This window comes from Herpailurus yagouaroundi, unplaced genomic scaffold (assembly GCF_014898765.1).
Source record: "Herpailurus yagouaroundi ecotype Mexico unplaced genomic scaffold, PumYag 186, whole genome shotgun sequence".
NCBI classification, from domain to species: Eukaryota; Metazoa; Chordata; class Mammalia; order Carnivora; family Felidae; genus Herpailurus; species Herpailurus yagouaroundi.
Window position 1 is genome coordinate 22268621 of NW_024412417.1, and position 19411 is coordinate 22288031.

The following is a 19411-nucleotide window of genomic DNA, read 5'->3' on the forward strand; positions in this document are numbered from 1 at the left end:
CTTCTGTTTGTCTAAGAACCTCTAAGTGGAAAAGAAAAGGCCCTAACTAGCAGAAATTATGAAAGAAAAAAAAAAATCATGAGTAAAAGCAAACATATAGTAAATGTAGTAGAGCAACCACTTTAAAGTTCATATGAAAGATAAAAGACAAAAATAGAAAAAATATATTAAAAATTAGGAAAAGGACTCAAAAATAAAACTGTAAAATATGACATCATATACATAATATGGAGGAGGGTAAAAATGAACTCCTTTATAAATGTGTTCAAACTTAAGTAATGGGCAACCTAATATAGATTGCTATATACTTAAGATGTTATATATCAACCTCATGCTAACCAGGAACCAAAAACCTATAATAGATTCAAAAAGAAAGAGAGGAAGAAAAGAAGGAACAGAGAACTGGAAAAAAAAATAGCAGAAAAGTGTAAATGGTCTAAATGTTCTAAAAGACATAGGTTGAGAGAATGAATTAAAAAATAAGACCCATCTATATGCTGCCCACAAAAGACTCATCTAACTCCTAAAGACACATGCATACTGAAAGTGAAGGGATGGAAAAAGATACTCCATGCAAATGTAAACAAACAAAAGCCAGGTTGACAATACTTCTATCAGACAAAATAGCCTTTAAAGCAAAAAATATAACAAGAGACAACACAATAGGGGGATTAATCCAACGAAAGGGTATAGTAATTGTAAATATCTATGTACACAACATTGTAGCATCTAAGTACACAAAACAAATATTAACAGACATAAAAAGGAGAAATTGACAGCAATACATTTTGTGAAACAGACTAATGCCATCCTGGACAAATCTGCCATGATAATTTCTTTGTGACGTGAAGCCTTCTTGAGCACGGCCCTGCCCCTCATATTATTTCTTTTACCTTTTGTTAACCGTACCCTTAAGTGCACCCTTAGGGTATATTGTCCTTGCTCTGATAGGTGAGGGGACTATAACACACAACTGTTCTCAAACATTCTTTTCCTGAGTGGTCTCCCAGTATCTACTCCCCATCCTCCAGAGCTATAAAAGTAGATAGTTTGGGAGGTAGGTTTGCAGAGACCTACTTGTTGTTTCAAGGCCACCTAAGACACACTTCTAGTGAAAGTCCCCCTAGTAAAACCATTTCTTATCAAGCTGGACTTGTTGGCTTTTATTTTTGGTCTTACAGCTCTTTCATCCTTTGGAGGTCATTTTGCATATACTTCCCTTTCACAGAACATGCATTAATAGTAGGAAACTTTAATACTCCACCTGCATCAATGGATAGAATATACAGGAATAAAATCAAGAAGGAAACAGTGGCTTTGAATGACACATTAGACCACGTGGACTTAACAGATTTATATAGATCATTTCATCCACAAAACCCAGAATACATTTTTTTCTTTAGGTGCGCAAGGAACATTCTCCAGGACACATTACATGTTAAGCCACAAAACAAGTCTCAATACATTTAAGAAGACTGAAATCATATCAAGCATCTTTTCCAACCAGAATGGTATAAATTGAAAATCAATTACAAAATTAAAGCTAGAAAGAATACAAATAATATGGATGCTAAACAACATTGTCTTAAACAACCAATGAGTCAATAAATAAAAAGAGGAAATTTAGAAAAAAAATATATGGAAACTGAAAATGAAAACAGAAAGTTCCAAAATATTTCGAATGCAGTTAAAGCAGTCCTAAGAGGGAAATTTATATCAACACAGGCCTACTTCAGGAAACAAAAAATCTCAAATAGTCTAGCTTTATACCCAAAGGAGCTAGAAAAAGAACACACAAAGCCTCTAGTAGAAGGAAGGAAATAATAAAGATCAGAGCAAAAACAAATAAGAGACAAAAAGATCAACAAAACAAAGAGGTGGTTCTTTGAAAAGATAACTGCTAAAGGTTTGTGAATTCTTATCCAAAAAAAAAAAAGGGGGGGGGGACTCAAAATCAAAAATGGAACACAGTAACAACTGACATTACAGAGACTACTACAAAAAACTATAGGATAACAAGTAGAACAACCTAGAAGAAACGGATAAATTCTTAGAAACATGTTCTTCTAAACCTGAAGCAAGAAGAAATAGAAAATCTGAACAAATTGCTACTAATGAATTGAATTGGTAAAAAACAAATAAAGAAACAAAAAACCTCTCCTAAAACAAAAGTCCAGGACCAGATGGATTCATGGGTAAATTCTATAAAACATTTAAAAGAGAATTAATGGCTAGTGTCCTCAAACTGTTCCACAAAAAATAGAAGAGGGGGGAAAAAGCTTCTAAATACATTCTACGGACCCAACATTATCCTGATACCAAAACTAGACAAATACTATGAAAAAAGAAACTACCAGCAACTATCCCTAATGGACACAGATGCAAAAATCCTCAAAAAAATATTAGGAAACTGCATTCAACAATACATTGAAAGGATCATTCACCACAATCAAGTAGGATTTATTTCAGGAATGCAAGAACATTTCAATATCCACAAGTTAATCAACATGATACACTACATTAAAGAATAAAAATATGATATCAGTAGAGGCAGAAAAAGCATTTAACAAAATTCAGCATCAGTTCACTATAAAAAAATTCTCAAATGGGTTTAGAGGGATTATATCTCAACATAGTAAAGACCATATCTGACAAACCCATAGCTATCATCATAATAATGAAAAACAGCTTTTCCTCTAAGATCAGAAACAAGACAAAAACATATATTCTTTCCATTGGTATTCAACATAGTCCTGGAAGTCCTAACTGCAGCAATCAAACAAGAAAAAGAAATAAAAGTCATCCAAACTGGTAAGGAAGAAGTAAAACTGTCACTATTCATAAATGACATGATACTAAAATCCTAAAGACTCCATCAAAAAACTATTATAAGTAATAAATAAATTTAATAAAGTTACAGGATGCAAAATTAATATACAGAAATTGGTTGAGTTTCTATATATTAATAACAAAGCAGCATAAAGAGAAACTAATAAGATACTTCATTTATATTATAACAAAAAGCACAAAATACCAGGAATAAACTTAACCAAGGAGGTGAAAGACCTCTACTCTGAAAACTATAAAACACTGATGAAAGAAATTAAAGGTGACATAAATATACCATGCTCATGGGTTGGAAGAATTAATATTGCTAAAATGTCCATACTACCCAAAGTAATCTGCAAATTCAATGCAATCTCTATCAAAATACCAGCAACACTTTTCACAGAACTAGAACAAAGAACACTAAAATTTGTATGGAACCAGAAAAGACCTTGAATTGAAAAAAACAATCTTGAGAAAGAACAAAAAGATGGAGGTGTCACAATCCCAGATTTAAAGATACATTACAAAGCAATAGTAATCAAAAACTATGGTATTGGCATAAAAATAGACCTATAGTTAAATGGAACAGATTAGAGATACCATAAATAAATCTGCACTTATAGGATTACTTGATGACAGGTCGGTCAAAAATATACAGTGAGGAAAGGTAGTATTTTCAATAAATGGTTATGGGAAAACTGGACAGCTACATGCAAAAGAATGAAACTGGCCACTTTCTTATAACATACACAAAAATAAACTCAAAGTAGATTAAGGATATAATGTGAAACCTGAAACCATAAAAATCCTAAAAGAAAATATAGGCAGTAATCTTTTATATAGGCCCTAGCAACATGTTTATGGATATGTCAACAAAGGCAAGAAAAATTAAGCAAAAACAAACTTTTGGTACTACATCAAAATAAAAAGCTTTTGCACAGTGATGGAAGCCATCAAAATGACAAAGGAACAACCCACTGAATGGGAGATGTTTTTGCAAATGATATATCCAATAAGACATTAGTATCTATCATATATAAAGAACTTGTACAACTCAAAAAAACGCCAATTTAAAAAAATAGGTAGAGGACCTGAGTAGACATTTTTCCAAGGAACACATACAGATGGCCAATAGACATATGAAAAGATGATCAACATCACCTCCATCAGGGAAATGCAAATCAAAACCACAATGAGAGGTCATCTACACTTCTTAGAATGACCAAAATTAAAAAGACAAGAAATAAAAAGCATTGGCTAGGATGTGGAGAAAAGAAAACCCTTGTACAATGTTGGTGGGAATGTAACTTGGTGAAGCCACTGTGGAAAATAGTATGGAGGTTCCTCAAAAAAATAAATAAAGACCGTATGATTCAGTAATTCTATTACTAGGTATGTATTCAAAGAAAAAAAATAATTCAAAGCGATACATGCACCCCAAGTTTATTACAGAATTATTTACAATAACCAAAATATGGAAGGAATCTGTGCATTGATTGATGAATGGATAAAGAAGTGGTGTTCACACACACACAATGGAATATTACTCAGCTTTTAGAAATATGAGATCTCACAGTTTGCAATAACATGGGTGAACCTTGAAAGTAATAAGTCAAATAAGTTGGAGATAGACAAATACTATATGATTTTACTTACAGAATCTAAAAAGCAAAACAAAAGAACAAAGAAACAGACCTATAAATACAGAGAACAAACTAGTACTTGCCAGAGGGGAGGAGGTAGATAAAATGTGTGAAGGGGGATGGGAGGTACAGGCTTCCAGTTTTGGAATGAATAGGTCACATGCATGAAAGGTACATAATAAGGATTTAGTCAATGGTATTGTAATAGCACTATATGGTGACAATAGTAGCTACACTTGTGAGAACATTATAATATATAGAGTTGTTGAATCACTCTGTTGTATACTGGAAATTAGTGTAACATGTGTGTCAACTATCCACAATAAAAAAATAAATCATTAGGATCTGATCTCTCTCTCTCTCTCTCTCTCTCTCTCACACACACACACACACACACACACACACACACAGAGCGTATACACTTGCTGCAATAAACATGCATTTAAAAAAACAAGAAATTCTCTGTATGTTAACTAACTTGAAAAAAAAAATCTAACAAATTCATGTTATCCTGCCATTGGGGTAACATTAATAAGCCTGAAGGATATTAGGCTAAGTGAAATGAGCCAGACACAGAAAGACAGATACTATATCTTTCCTCTTACGTGTGGAATCTAAAATAATCAAGCTCATAGAAACACAGTCAAATGGTGGTTGTCAGATATGAGGTGGGAGAGAGAAGTGAGGGGCATTGGTCAAAGGATAATATGTTTTTATTTATCCAAGATGAATAAGTTCTGGAGATCTAATGTACTATATGACTGATAACAATGCTGTATTATATACTTGAAATTTGCTTAAAGAATGTGTTCTCATCCCAAGAAATATGCAGATAACTCTGTGAAATGATGGATAAGATAATTACCTTGTATTATTTCATAATGTGCCTATATGGCAAACTATCAAGTTGTATACTTTAAATTTTAATTTAAGTATGCATAAGTATCATAGGGGGTGAAAAATAGTTTCAACCAATAAAAGTGACCAAAATGACCAAAACTTGAAAATTCATAACATATCTAAAGAGATAATATATAATTTTTAAGTTGCATTTGGTAAAGTGAAGGTGGAGGAGATGTTTCACCACAAAGCACATAACAGAATAATTATAGATTCTGATTTGGCAGTGGTTGTCCAACAATGTTTTAGAGGAAGCTGCCATAGCTACCAGATTCATATATGGCTATCCTATTAGTGTGACTATTCTCAAAGAAGAAATGGATGAAAAGGAGTTACACTAAATAGATATTAATGAATTTGATTAATATCTATCTATCTATATATATAGTTACATATTTTTATTTGAAATGTTTTTAGCTTGAAAGTAGACTAGTACAGTGTTTGATTCTGGCTCATCTACTAGGTCTGGTGAACTCAACCATTTTTTTCTGTTAGCAGAGAACCAGTAGAACTAACCCTACTACTAGTTACTACTTGCCCCTTGATTTTCTCCCAAGATCATCCCAGACCCTACCTGTCCAAATTGGAAATAATCATTTTGCTAACCACAGTCCTTCTATCAGAGATATTGTTTCTAACTTCCAGTTTGACATTTGTAGAGATGCTTCAGAGTCATTCTTGACTCCTCCCTTTAACTTAACCTTTACTTGTGTAACCAAATCTAAAATCTTTCCATTTTTACCTTCTAGACACTTATTTATACATCACTTCTTTCAACCATAATATTGCAACAGCTCTGTAATTGGTAGTCTGATTACCTTTTGGCACTTTCAAATCCCATACATTTCCTGATGTCTCCAAAATAAATATTTTATTAATTTTCCTAAATCTACAAGGGACCTCTTACCTACAAAAAAGCTAAGGCCTCTCTTGTACCTATCTTTTTGCCTCTTCTCCCGACCACCTTTCCAAATAACAGTAACATGGAAAGCTTCGTGGTGTAGATTTCAAATACAAAGCCACTCAATGCCAGATTATCTGATTCAAAAACTATTTATAACTTTTACTGTGGCTAATGTACACATGCACATACACACGTCAATTACATTTGAGATTTATTGACTATAAATTGGCTATATGGTTTTACTGACTATAAAGCTATAAAGGATGAAAATAGTAGTCCCTAATTCAAAAGATTATAAGAATTAAATTATGTACTATATAAAAATTCTATGAAGCATTCAATAAATATTAACTATAATCATATTTATTGATCAACTTGTATGTCCCAATCATTGAAATGAGAATTTCATGTGAGTTCAATCTCCTGTTACGTTCCAAGATTCTAGGTCAATTCTACAAGAAGTCATTGTATATAGGTTAAAGGTTAGATATATTTTTTTTAAGAATAATAGTCATGAGATTAATTGATGGGCTTGAAACAACATAGTAGACAGCAGAGAATCTATTGCTGCAGAGATCAACGACCTGAAAAATAGTCATACTAAATTTAAAAATGCTGTAAATGAGGTGCAAAATAAACTAGAGGCAGGGATAGTGAGGATTGAAGAGGCAGAGGGGAAAATAGGTGAAATAGAAGATAAATTATGGAAAAAGATGAAGCTGAGAAAAAGAGGGATAAAAAAATTCTGGATCATGAGGGGAGAATTAGAGAACTAAGTGATTCAATGAAATGGAACAAGATCCATATCATAGGAGTTCCAGCAGAAGAAGAGAGAGAGAAAGGGTCTGAAGGTATACTTGAGCAATCATAGCCAAGAACTCCCCCAATCTGGGGTAGGAAACTGACATTGAAATTCAGGAGCCACAGAGAACTCCCTTCAGACATAAATTGAATTGACCTCCTACACGACACGTCATAGTGAAACTGGCAAAATACAAAGATAAAGAGAGAATTCTGAAAGCAGCTAGGGATAAACAGGCATTAACCTACAAGGGTAGACACATAAGGGTAGTAGCAGATCTATCTACCGAAATGTGGCAGGCCATAAAGGAGTAGCAAGAAATTTTCAATGTGATGAATAGGAAAAATATGCAGCCAAGAATTCTTTTTTTTACAATATATAAAATTTATTGTCAAATTGGTTTCCATACAACACCCAATGCTCATCCCAAAAGGTGCCCTCCTCAATACCCATCACCCACTGTCCCCTCCCTCCCACCCCCCATCAACCCTCAGTTTGTTCTCAGTTTTTAAGAGTCTCTTATGCTTTGGCTCTCTCCCACTCTAACCTCTTTTTTTTTCCTTCCCCTCCCCCTGGGTTTCTGTTAAGATTCTCGGGATCCACATAAGAGTGAAAACCTATGGTATCTGTCTTTCTCTGTATGGCTTATTTCACTTAGGGTTACACTCTCCAGTTCCATCCACGTTGCTACAAAGGGCCATATTTCAGGTTTTCTCACTGCCACGTAGTACTCCATTGTATATATAAACCATGATTTCTTTATCCATTCATCAGTTGATGGACATTTAGGCTCTTGCCATAATTCGGCTTTTGTTGAGAGTGCTGCTATAAACATTGGGGTACAAGTGCCCCTATGCATCAGTACTCCTGTATCCCTTGGGTAAATTCCTAGCAGTGCTATTGCTGGGTCATAGGGTAGGTCTATTTTAATTTTTTGAGGAAACTCCACACTGTTTTCCAGAGTGGCTATATCAGTTTGCATTCCCACCAACAATGCAAGAGGGTTCCCCTTTTTTCCACATCTTCTCCAGCATCTATAGTCTCCTGATTTGTTCATTTTGGCCACTTACTGGTGTGAGGTGATATCTGAGTGTGGTTTTCATTTGTATTTCCCTGATGAGGAGCTGCTGTCCAGTTCTCCGAGCACCATTTGTTAAAGAGACTGTCTTTTTTCCATTGGATGTTCTTTCCTGCTTTGTCAAAGATGAGTTGGCCATACGTTTGTGGGTCTAGTTCTGGGGTTTCTATTCTATTCCATTGGTCTATGTGTCTGTTTTTGTGCCAATACCATGCTGTCTTGATGATGACAGCTTTGTAGTAGAGGCTAAAGTCTGGGATTGTGATGCCTCCTGCTTTGGTCTTCTTCTTCAAAATTATTTGGCTATTCGGGGCCTTTTGTGGTTCCACACAAATTTTAGGATTCTTGTTCTAGTTTCGAGAAGAATGCTGGTGCCATTTTGATTGGGATTGCATTGAATGTGTAGATAGCTTTGGGTAGTATTGACATTTTGACAATATTTATTCTTCCAATCCATGAGCAGGGAATGTTTTTCCATTTCTTTATATCTTCTTCAATTTGCATAAGCTTTCTATAGTTTTCAGCATACAGATCTTTTACATCTTTGGTTAGATTTATCCCTAGGTATTTTATGCTTCTTGGTGCAATTGTGAATGGGATCAGTTTCTTTATTTGTCTTTCTGTTGCTTCATTATCAGTGTATAAGAATGCAACTGATTTCTGTACATTGATTTTGTATCCTGCGACTTTGCTGAATTCATATATCAGTTCTAGCAGACTTTTGGTGGAGTCCATCGGATTTTCCATGTATAATATCATGTCATCTGCAAAAATCGAAAGCTTGACTTCATCTTTGCCAATTTTGATGCCTCTGATTTCCTTTTGTTGTCTGATTGCTGATGCTAGAACTTCCAACACTATGTTAAACAACAGCGGTGAGAGTGGACATCCCTGTCGTGTTCCTGATCTCAGGGGAAAGCTCTCAGTATTTCCCCATTGAGGATGACGTTAGCTGTGGGCTTTTCATAAATAGCTTTTATGATGTTTAAGTATGTTCCTTCTATCCCAACTTTCTCGAGGGTTTTTATTAAGAAAGGATGCTGAATTTTGTCAAAGGTCTTTTCTGCATTGATTGACAGGATCATATGGTTATCTTTTCTTTTATTAATGTGATGTATCATGTTGGTTGATTTGCGAATGTTGAACCAGCCCTGCATCCCAGGAATGAATCCCACTTGATCATGGTGAATAATTCTTTTTATATGCTGTTGAATTCAATTTGCTAGTATCTTATTGAGAATTTTTGCATCCATATTCATCAGGGATATTGGCCTGTAGTTCTCTTTTTTTACTGGGTCTCTGTCTGGTTTAGGAATCAAAGAAATACTGGCTTCATAGAATGAGTCTGGAAGTTTTCCTTCCCTTTCTATTTTTGAAACAGCTTGAGAAGGATAGGTACTATCTCTGCTTTAAATGTCTTGTAGAACTCCCCTGGGAAGCCATCTGGTCCTGGACTCTTATTTGTTGGGAGATTTTTGATAACTGATTCAATTTCTTCATTGGCTATGGGTCTGTTCAAGCTTTCTATTTCCTGCTGATTAAGTTTTGGAAGCCTGTGGGTTTTTAAGAATTTTTCCAATTCTTACAGGTTGTCCAGTTTGTCGGCATGTAATTTTTCATAGTATTCCCTGATAATTGCTTGTATCTCTGAGGGATTGGTTGTAATAATTCCATTTCCATTCATGATTTTATCTATTTGGGTCATCTCCCTTTTCTTTTTGAGAAGCCTGGCTAGAGGTTTATCAATTTTGTTTATTTTTTCAAAAAACCAACTCTTGGTTTCGTTGATCTGCTCTACAGTTTTTTTAGATTCTGTATTGTTTATTTCTGTTCTGATCTTTATTATTTCTCTTCTTCTGCTGGGTTTGGGGTGTCTTTGCTGTTCTGCTTGTATTTCCTTTAGGTGTGCTGTTAGATTTTGTATTTGGGATTTTTCTTGTTTCTGGAGATAGGCCTGGATTGCAATGTATTTTCCTCTCAGTACTGCCTTCGCTGCATCCCAAAGCGTTTGGATTGTTGTATTTTCATTTTCATTTGTTTCCATATATTTTTAAATTTCTTCTCTAATTGCCTGGTTGACCCACTCATTCTTTAGTAGGGTGTTCTTTAACCTCCATGCTTTTGGAGGTTTTCTAGACTTTTTCCTGTGGTTGATTTCAAGCTTCATAGCATTGTGGTCTGAATGTATGCATGGTATGATTTCAATTCTTGTATACTTATGAAGGGCTGTTCTGTGACCCAGTATGTGATCTATCTTGGAGAATGTTCCATGTGTACTTGAGAAGAAAGTATATTCTGTTGCTTTAGGATGCAGAGTTCTAAATATATCTGTCAAGTCCATCTGATCCAATGTATCATTCAGGGCCCTTGTTTCTTTATTGACCGTGTATCTAGATGATCTATCCATTTTTGTAAGTGGAGTGTTAAAGTCCCCTGCAGTTACCACATTCTTATCAATAAGGTTGCTTATGTTTGTGAGTAATTGTTTTATATATTTGGGGGCTCCCGTATTCGGTGCATAGACATTTATAATTGTTAGCTCTTCCTGATGGATAGACCCTGTGGTTATTATATAATGCCCTTCTTCATCTCTTGTTACAGCCTTTAATTTAAAGTCTAGTTTGTCTGATATAAGTATGGCTACTCCAGCTTTCTTTCGATTTCCAGTGGCATGAGAAATAGTTCTCCATCCCCTCACTCTCAATCTTTAGGTGTCCTCATGTCTAAAATGAGTCTCTTGTAGACAGCAAATAGATGGGTCTTGTTTTTTTTGTCCATTCTGATACCCTATGTCTTTTGGTTAGCACATTTAGTCCATTTACATTCAGTGTTATGATAGAAAGATATGGGTTTAGAGTCATTGTCAAGTCCGTAGGTTTCATGCTTGTAGTGATGTCTCTGGTACTCTGTCTCACAGAACCCCCCTTAGGATCTCTTGTAGGGCTGGTTTAGTGGTGATGAATTCCTTCAGTTTTTGTTTGTTTGGGAAGACCTTTATCTCTCCTTCTATTCTAAATGACAGAATTGCTGGATAAAGGATTCTCGGCTGCATATTTTTCCTTTTCATCACATTGAAGATCTCCTGCCATTCCTTTCTGGTCTGCCAAGTTTCAGTAGAGAGATCAGTCATGAGTCTTATAGGTCTCCCTTTACATGTTAGAGCACATTTATCCCTAGCTGCTTTCAGAATTTTCTCTTTATCCTTGTATTTTGCCAGTTTCACTATGATATGTCATGCAGAGGATCAATTCAAGTTACGTCTGAAGGGAGTTCTCTGTGCCCCTTGGATTTCAATGCCTTTTTCCTTCCTCAGATCCGGTAATTTCTCAGCTATTATTTCTTCAAGTACACCTTCAGCACCTTTCCCTCTCTCTTCCTCCTCTGGAATACCAATTATGCATAGATTATTTCTCTTTAGTGCGTCACTTAGTTTTCTAATTTTCTCATCATACTCCTGGACTTTTTTATCTCTGTTTTTCTCAGCTTCTTCTTTTTCCATAATTTTATTCTGGTTCACCTATTCTCTTCTCTGCCTCTTCAATCTGAGCCGTAGTTGTCTCCATTTTATTTTGCAGATCATTAATAGCATTTTTTAGCTCCTCCTATCTGTTCCTTTGTCCCTTGATCCCTGTAACAATAGATTCTCTGCTGTCCTTTATACTGTTTTCAAGCCCAGCAATTAATTTTATGACTATTATTCTAAATTCACTTTCTGTTATATTGTTTAAATCATTTTTGATCAGTTCGTTAGCTGTCATTATTTCCGGGAGGTTTTTTTGAGGGGAATTCTTGCGTTTCGTCATTTTGGATAGTCCCTGGAGCGGTGCAGAACTTCGGGGCACTTCCCCTGTGCTGTCTTGAATAACTTGCGTTGGTGGGCGGGGCCACAGTCAGATCTGATGTCTGCCCCCACCCCACTGCTGGGGCCACAGTCAGACTGGTGTGTACCTTCTCTTTCCCTCTCCTAGGGGCAGGATTCACTGTGCGGTGGCATGGCCCGTCTGGGCTACTTGCACACTGCCAGGCTTGTGGTGCTGGGGATCTGTCGTATTAGCTGGGATGGATTGGCAAGGTGCACAGTGGCGGGAGGGGCAGGCTCAGCTCGCTTATCCTTGGGATATCTGCTTCGGGAGGGGCCCTGCTGCACCTGGAGGGAGTCAGACCCGCCAGAGCGATGGATCTGCAGAAGCACAGCATTGGATGTTGGCGAGGTGCAAGCAAGTTCCCTGGCAGGAACTGGTTCCCTTTGGGATTTTGGCTGGGGGATGGGCGAGGGAGATGGCGCTGGTGAGCACCTTTGTTCCCTGCCAAGCTGCGCTCTGTTGTCCAGGGCTCAACAACCCTCCCTCCAGTTATCCTCCTGCCTGCCCCCGCCCCCTGTTCTCCGAGCAGAGCTGTTAACTTATGACCTCCCAGATGCTAAGTCCCGCTTGCTGTCAGAACACACTCCGTCTAGCCCCTCCGCTTTGCCAGCCAGACTTGGGGGCTCTGCTTTGCCGGCAGGCTGCCCCTCTGCCTCGGCTCCCTCCTGCCAGTCCGTGTAGCACGCACTGCCTCTCTGCCCTTCTACCCTCTTCCATGGACCTCTCGTCTACGCTTGCCTCCAGAGAATCCATTCTGCTAGTCTTCTGGCAATTTTCTGGGTTATTCTGGCAGGCGTGGGTGGAATCTAAGTGATCCGCAGGACGCCATCTTCCCAGAAGCCCCCTCTGGAAAGTGTCCAGCCAAGAATTCTTTATCCAGCAAACTTTTCTTTCAGAATAGGAGAGATAAAGGTTTTCCCAAACAAAAACTGAAGGAATTCATCACCACTAAAGAAGCCCTACAAGAGATCCTAAGGGGGACTCTGTGAGGGAAATGTTGCAAGGACCACAAAAGACAGAGACATCACTACAAGTATGAAACCTACAGACAGTACAATGACTCTAAACCCATGTCTTTTAATAATAACACTGAATGTAAATGGACTAAATGCTCCAATCAAAAGACATAGGGTATCAGAATGGATAGAGAAAAAAAGACCCATCTTTGCTATCTAAAAGAGACTCATTTTAGACTTGAGGACACCTTCAGATTGAAAATGAGGGGATGGAGAACAATCTATCATGCTACTGGAAGTCAAAAGAAAGCTGGAGTAGCCATACTTCTATCAGACAAACTATATTTTAAACTAAAGGGTATAACAAGAGATGAAGAAGGACATTATATAATAACAGGGTCTATCCATCAAGAAGAGCTAACAATTATAAATGTCTGTACACCAAATTAGAAAGCACCCAAATGTATAAAACCATCACAAACATGAGCAGTCTTATTGGTAAGAATGTGGTAATTGCAAGGTTCTTTAATACTTTACTTACAACAATGGACAGATTACCTAGACAGAAAATCAATAAAGAAACAATCACCTTGAATGATACACTGGACCAGATGGACTTGACAGATGTATTTAGAACTTCTTATTCTAAAGCAGAATATACTTTCTTCTCAAGTGCACATGGAACAGTCCCAAGGTAGATCACATGCTGGGACACAAAACAACCCTCAGTAAATATAAAAGAATTGAGATAATACCATGCACACTTTCAAAACACAATGCTATGAAACTTGATCAACCACAGGAAAAATTTGGAAAACCTCCAAATGCATGGAGGTTAAAGAGCATCCTACTAAAGAATGAATGGGTCAACCAGGCAATTAAATAATAAATTTTTTAAAAATATGGAAACAAATGAAAATGAAAACACAGCAATCCAAACCCTTTGGGATACAGAAAGGCAGTCCTAAGAGGAAAATACATTGCAATCCAGGCCTATTTCAAGAAGCAAGAAAAATCCCAAATACAAAATCTAACAGCACACCTAAAGGAAATAGAAGCAGAACAAAGAAAACCCAAATCCAGCAGAAGAGAAATAATAAGTATTAGAGCAGAAACAATATAGAATAAAAAAAAAAGTAGAACAGATCAATGAAATCGAGTTTTTTTTGACAAAATTGATAACCCCCTACCCAGACATCTCAAAAAGAAAAGAGAGAGGACCCAAATAGATAACATCAAGAATGAAAATGGAATTATCACAACCAATCCCTCAGAAATACAGGTAATTATCAGGGAATACTATGAAAAATTGTATGTCAACAAACTGGACACCATGGAAGAAATGGACAAATTCCTACACACCCACACACTACTAAAATTCAAACAGGAAGAAATAGAAAATTTGAGCAGACTGATAACTAGTGAAGAAATTGAATCAGTTATCAAAAATCTCCCAACAAATAAGAGTCCTGGACTAGACACTTTCCCTGGAGAATTCTACTATACATTTAAAGCAGAGTTAATACGTATCCTCAAGGTTTTCCAAAAAATAGAAATGGAAGGAAAACTTCTGGACTCCTTCTATGAAGCAGCATTACCTTGATTCCCAAACCAGAGAAAGACCCCACACAAAAGGAGAATTATAGGCCAACATCCCTGATGAACACGGATGCAAAATTTCTCTACAAGATACTAGCAAATCAAATTCAACACAATATAAAAAGAGTTATTCACCATGTTCAAGTGGGACTCATTCCTGGGCCGCAGGGCTGGTTCAATATTCGCAAATCAAATGTGATACATAACATAAAAGAAAGCATAAGAATCATATTATCCTGTCAACTGATGCAGAAAAAGCATTTGACAAAATACAGCATCCTTTCTTAATAAGAGAGTGGGGATAGAAAGAACATACTTCACAAAGGAACATACTTCAAAAAGAAACATAACATCATAAAAGCCATATTTGAAAAGCCCACAGCTAATATCATCCTCAATAGGGAAAAATTGAGAGCATTCCCCCCAAGATCGGGAACACAACTGGGATATCCACTTTAACCACTGTTGTTTAACAGAGTGTTGGAAGCCCTAGCCTCAGCAATCAGACAACAAAATGAAATAAAAGGCATCAAAATTGGCAAAGAAGTCAAACTTTCACTTTTTACAGACTACATGATACTCTACATGGAAAAACTCAAAGCCTCCACCAAAAGACTGCTAGAACTGATATATGAATTCAGCAAAGTCGCAGGGTACAAAATCAATGTACAGAAATTGGTTACATTTTTATACACCAATAATAAAGCGATGGAAAGATAATTAAAGAAACTGATCCCATTTACAATTGCACCAAGAACCATAAAATACCTAGGAATAAATCTAACCAAAGATGTAAAAGATCTATATGTTGAAAATTATAAAAAGCTGATGAAGGGAATTGAAGAAGACACAAAGAAATGGAAAAACATTCCATGCTCATGGATTGGAAGAATAAATATTATTAAAATGTCAATACTACCCAGAGCAATCTACACATTCAATGTAATCCCAATTAAAATTGCACTGGCATTCTTCTCAAAGCTAGAACAACCAATCCTAAAATTTCTATGGAAACACACATACACACACACACACACACAAAATACCCGAATAGCTAAGTAATATTGAAGAAGTAAACCAACATGGGAGGCATCACAATCCCAGACTTCAGTCTCTACTACAAAACTGAAATCATCAAGATAGTATGGTACTGCCACAAAAACAGACACATAGACCAATGTAATAGGATAGAGAACCTAGAATCGGACCCACAAATGTATGGCCAACTAATCTTTGGCAAAGCAGGAAGGAATATCCAGTGGAAAAAAGAGTCTCTAACAAATGGTGCTGGGAGAACTGGACGGCAACATGCAGAAGAATGAAACTAGACCACTTTCTTACACCATACACAAAAATAAACTCAAAATGGATGAAAGACCTGAATGTGAGACAGGAAACCATCAAAACCCTAGAGGAGAAAGCAGGCAACAACCTCTTTGACCTCAGCTGCAGCAATTTCTTGCTCGACACATCTACAAAGACAAGGGAACTAAAAGCAAAATGAACTTTTGGGACCTCATCAAGATTAAAAGCTTCTGCACTGAAAAGGAAACAATCAACACAACTAAAAAGCAACTGACGGAATGGGAAAAGATATTTGCAAATGACATAGCAGATAAAGGGTTTGTATCCACAATCTATAAAGAATTTACCAAACTCAATACCCGAAAAACAAACAATCCAGTGCAGAAACAGGCAGATGACTTGAATAGACACTTTTCCAAACAAGACATACAGATGGCCAACAGAAACATGAAAAGATGCTCAATGTCACTCATCATCAGGGAAATACAAATCAAAGCCACACTGAGATACCATCTCACACTGGTCAGAGTGGCTAAAATGAACAAATCAGGAAACTTCAGATGCTGGTGAGAATGCGGACAAAGGGGACTCTCTTGCACTGTTGGTAGGAATGCAAACTGGTTCAGCCGCTTTAGTAAACAGTGTAGAGGTTCCTCAAAAAATTAAAAATAGAACTACCCTATGACCCAGCAATAGCACTACTAGAAATTTATTACAGAAGTAATAAAAGATGCCACAGAAATACAAAGAATTAAATGCCAGCAAGCTGGACAACTGAGAAGAAATGGATAAATTCCTAAAAATATACAATCTTCCAAAACTGAGCAAGGAGGAAATAGGAAATCTGAACAGACTGATTACAAGTAAATTTAAGTCAGTAATCAAAAACCTACCAAAAAATAAAGGTCTAGGACCACATGGATTCACAAGTGAATTCTATTGCATGTTTATTTTATGTATGTATGTATGTATGTATGTATGTATGTATGTATGTATGTATTTTCAATGTTTACTTAGTTTTGAGAGAGCAAGAGGATGAGCTCTCTTGCTCATCAGAGGGGAGGGGCAGAGAGAGAAGGACAGAGAATCCCAAGCAGGCTCTGCTCTGTCAGCGCAGAACCACGTGTGGGGCTCAAACTGACAAACCATGAAATCATGACCTGAACTGAAGTCAAGAATTGGATGCTTAACTGACTGAGCCACTCAGGCACCCCTCTACCAGATATTTAAAGAAGAGTTAATACCTATTCTCCTCAAAATATTCCACAAAGTAGAAGAGGAAGGAAAGGTTTCAAATACACTCAAAATGATACCAGCTTTACTCTGCTTTACCCTGAAACCAAAGACACCACAAAAAAAGAAAACTACATGCCAATTTCCCTGATGAACATAGATGCAAAAATCCTCAAAAACATATTAGCAAATAACATATACCACTATATTAAAAAGATCATTCATCACAATCAGGTAGGATTTATTTCTGAGATACAAAGATGATTCAATATTTGCATATCAAGCAATGTCATACACCATGTCAAATAAACTAATAGAATTATATCAGCATCTCAGTAGATGCAGAAAAAGCATTAGTCATGATTTAACATTGATTCATGATAAAAATTCTCAACAAAATGGGGTTAGAAGGAACATACCTCAACATAATAAAGATCATATATGAAAAGCTTGCAGCTAACATTGTACTCAGTGGTGAAAAGCTAAGATTCCCCCTAAGGTTAGAAACAACAAGGAAGTCCACTTCAAAAAAAAATTCCAATATAGTTAACATATAGTGTTATGTTTGTTTCAGGCATATAATACCATGATTCAGCAATTCCATATATTACCCAGTGCTCATCATGACAAGTGCACTCCTTAATCCCCATCACCTATTTCACTCCCCCCTACCACACATACATATCCCCTCTGGTAACCATCAGTTCCCTCAAAGTCTGTTTCTTGGTTTGTCTCTCTCTTTTTTCCTTTGCTCACTTGTTTTGTTTCTTAAATTCCACATGAGTAAAATCATATACTATTTATCTTTCTCTGACATTTCACTTAGAATTACACTCTTTAGTTCCATCCATGTCATTTCAAATGGCAAGATTTCATTCTTTAAGGATGTCCACTTCTAACACTTTTATCCAACATAGTACTAGAAGTCCAAGCCATAATTATCATGCAAGAAAAAGAAATAATGGAGATCCATATTGGTAAAGAAGATGTTAAACTCTCACTAATTGTAGATAACTTGATAGTACAGATAGTACATCCTAAAGGTTCCGCTAAAAACTACTAGAAGTGATAAATGAATTCAGTAGAGGCAGTATGCAAAATTAATACACAGAAATTTGTAATATATCTATACACTAACAACAAAGTTGGAGAAAGTAAAATAAACAAAATCACCATTTACAATTGTAGCAAAAAAGAATTAAAATTCCTGGGAGTAACCTGAATCAAAGAGGTTAAAGACTCATACTTTGAAAATTATAGACCATTGATAAAAAAACTGAAAATGACTCAAACAAATGGAAAAATACTCATGCTCATGGATTAGATGAATATTGTCAAAATATCCATACTATCTAAAGCAATCCACAGATTCAATATAATTTCTATCAAAATACCAACAGCATTTTTCACAAAACTAGAACAAATAATATTTAAATTAGCATGGAACCCTAGAACACCCAGAATAGCCAAAAAACAAAACTTTTTAAATGGGAGTATCACAATCCCAGATTTCAAGATATACTACAAATTTTTATATATTTCAAGATATACTACAAATCAAAACATCATAGTGCTTGGACAAAAAAGGCACATACATTAATAGAACAGGATAAAGACCTAAGAAGTTAACCTACATATATGTGGCCAATTAATCCATGACAAAGGGGGCAAAAATACAGAATGGGGAAAGGCAGTCTTTTCAACAAATGGTGCTAGGAAAACCCAACATGTAAAAGAATGAAACTGGATTACTTTCTAACACCGTACACAAAAATAAACTCAAAATGCATTAAAGATCTAAGTCTGAAACCATAACATCCTAGAAGAGAACACAAGCAGTAATGTCTGACATCAGCCATAGAAACATTTTTCTAGATATGTCTCCTCAGGCAAGGGAAACAAAATCAAAAATAAACTACTGGAACTACATCAAATAAAAGGCTTTTGCACAGAAAGGGAAAACATCAACAAAACAAAAGACAATCTATTAAATGGAAGAAGATATTTTCAAATGGTATCATCGATAAGGGCTTCATTTCCAAAATAGTTAAAGAATTTATCCAACTCAACACCAAACCTCCCCCACAAATAACCCAATTAAAAAATAGTCAGAGGACCTGAATAAACTGTTTTTCAAAGGAGTCAGCAGATGGCTAACAGACACATGAAGAGATTCTCAACATTACTGATCATCAGAGAAATGCAAATCAAAACCACAATGAGATATTCCCTCATGCCTGTTAGAATGGCTAAAATCACAATGACAAAAAAAAAGTAACAAATGTTGGCTAGGATGTGG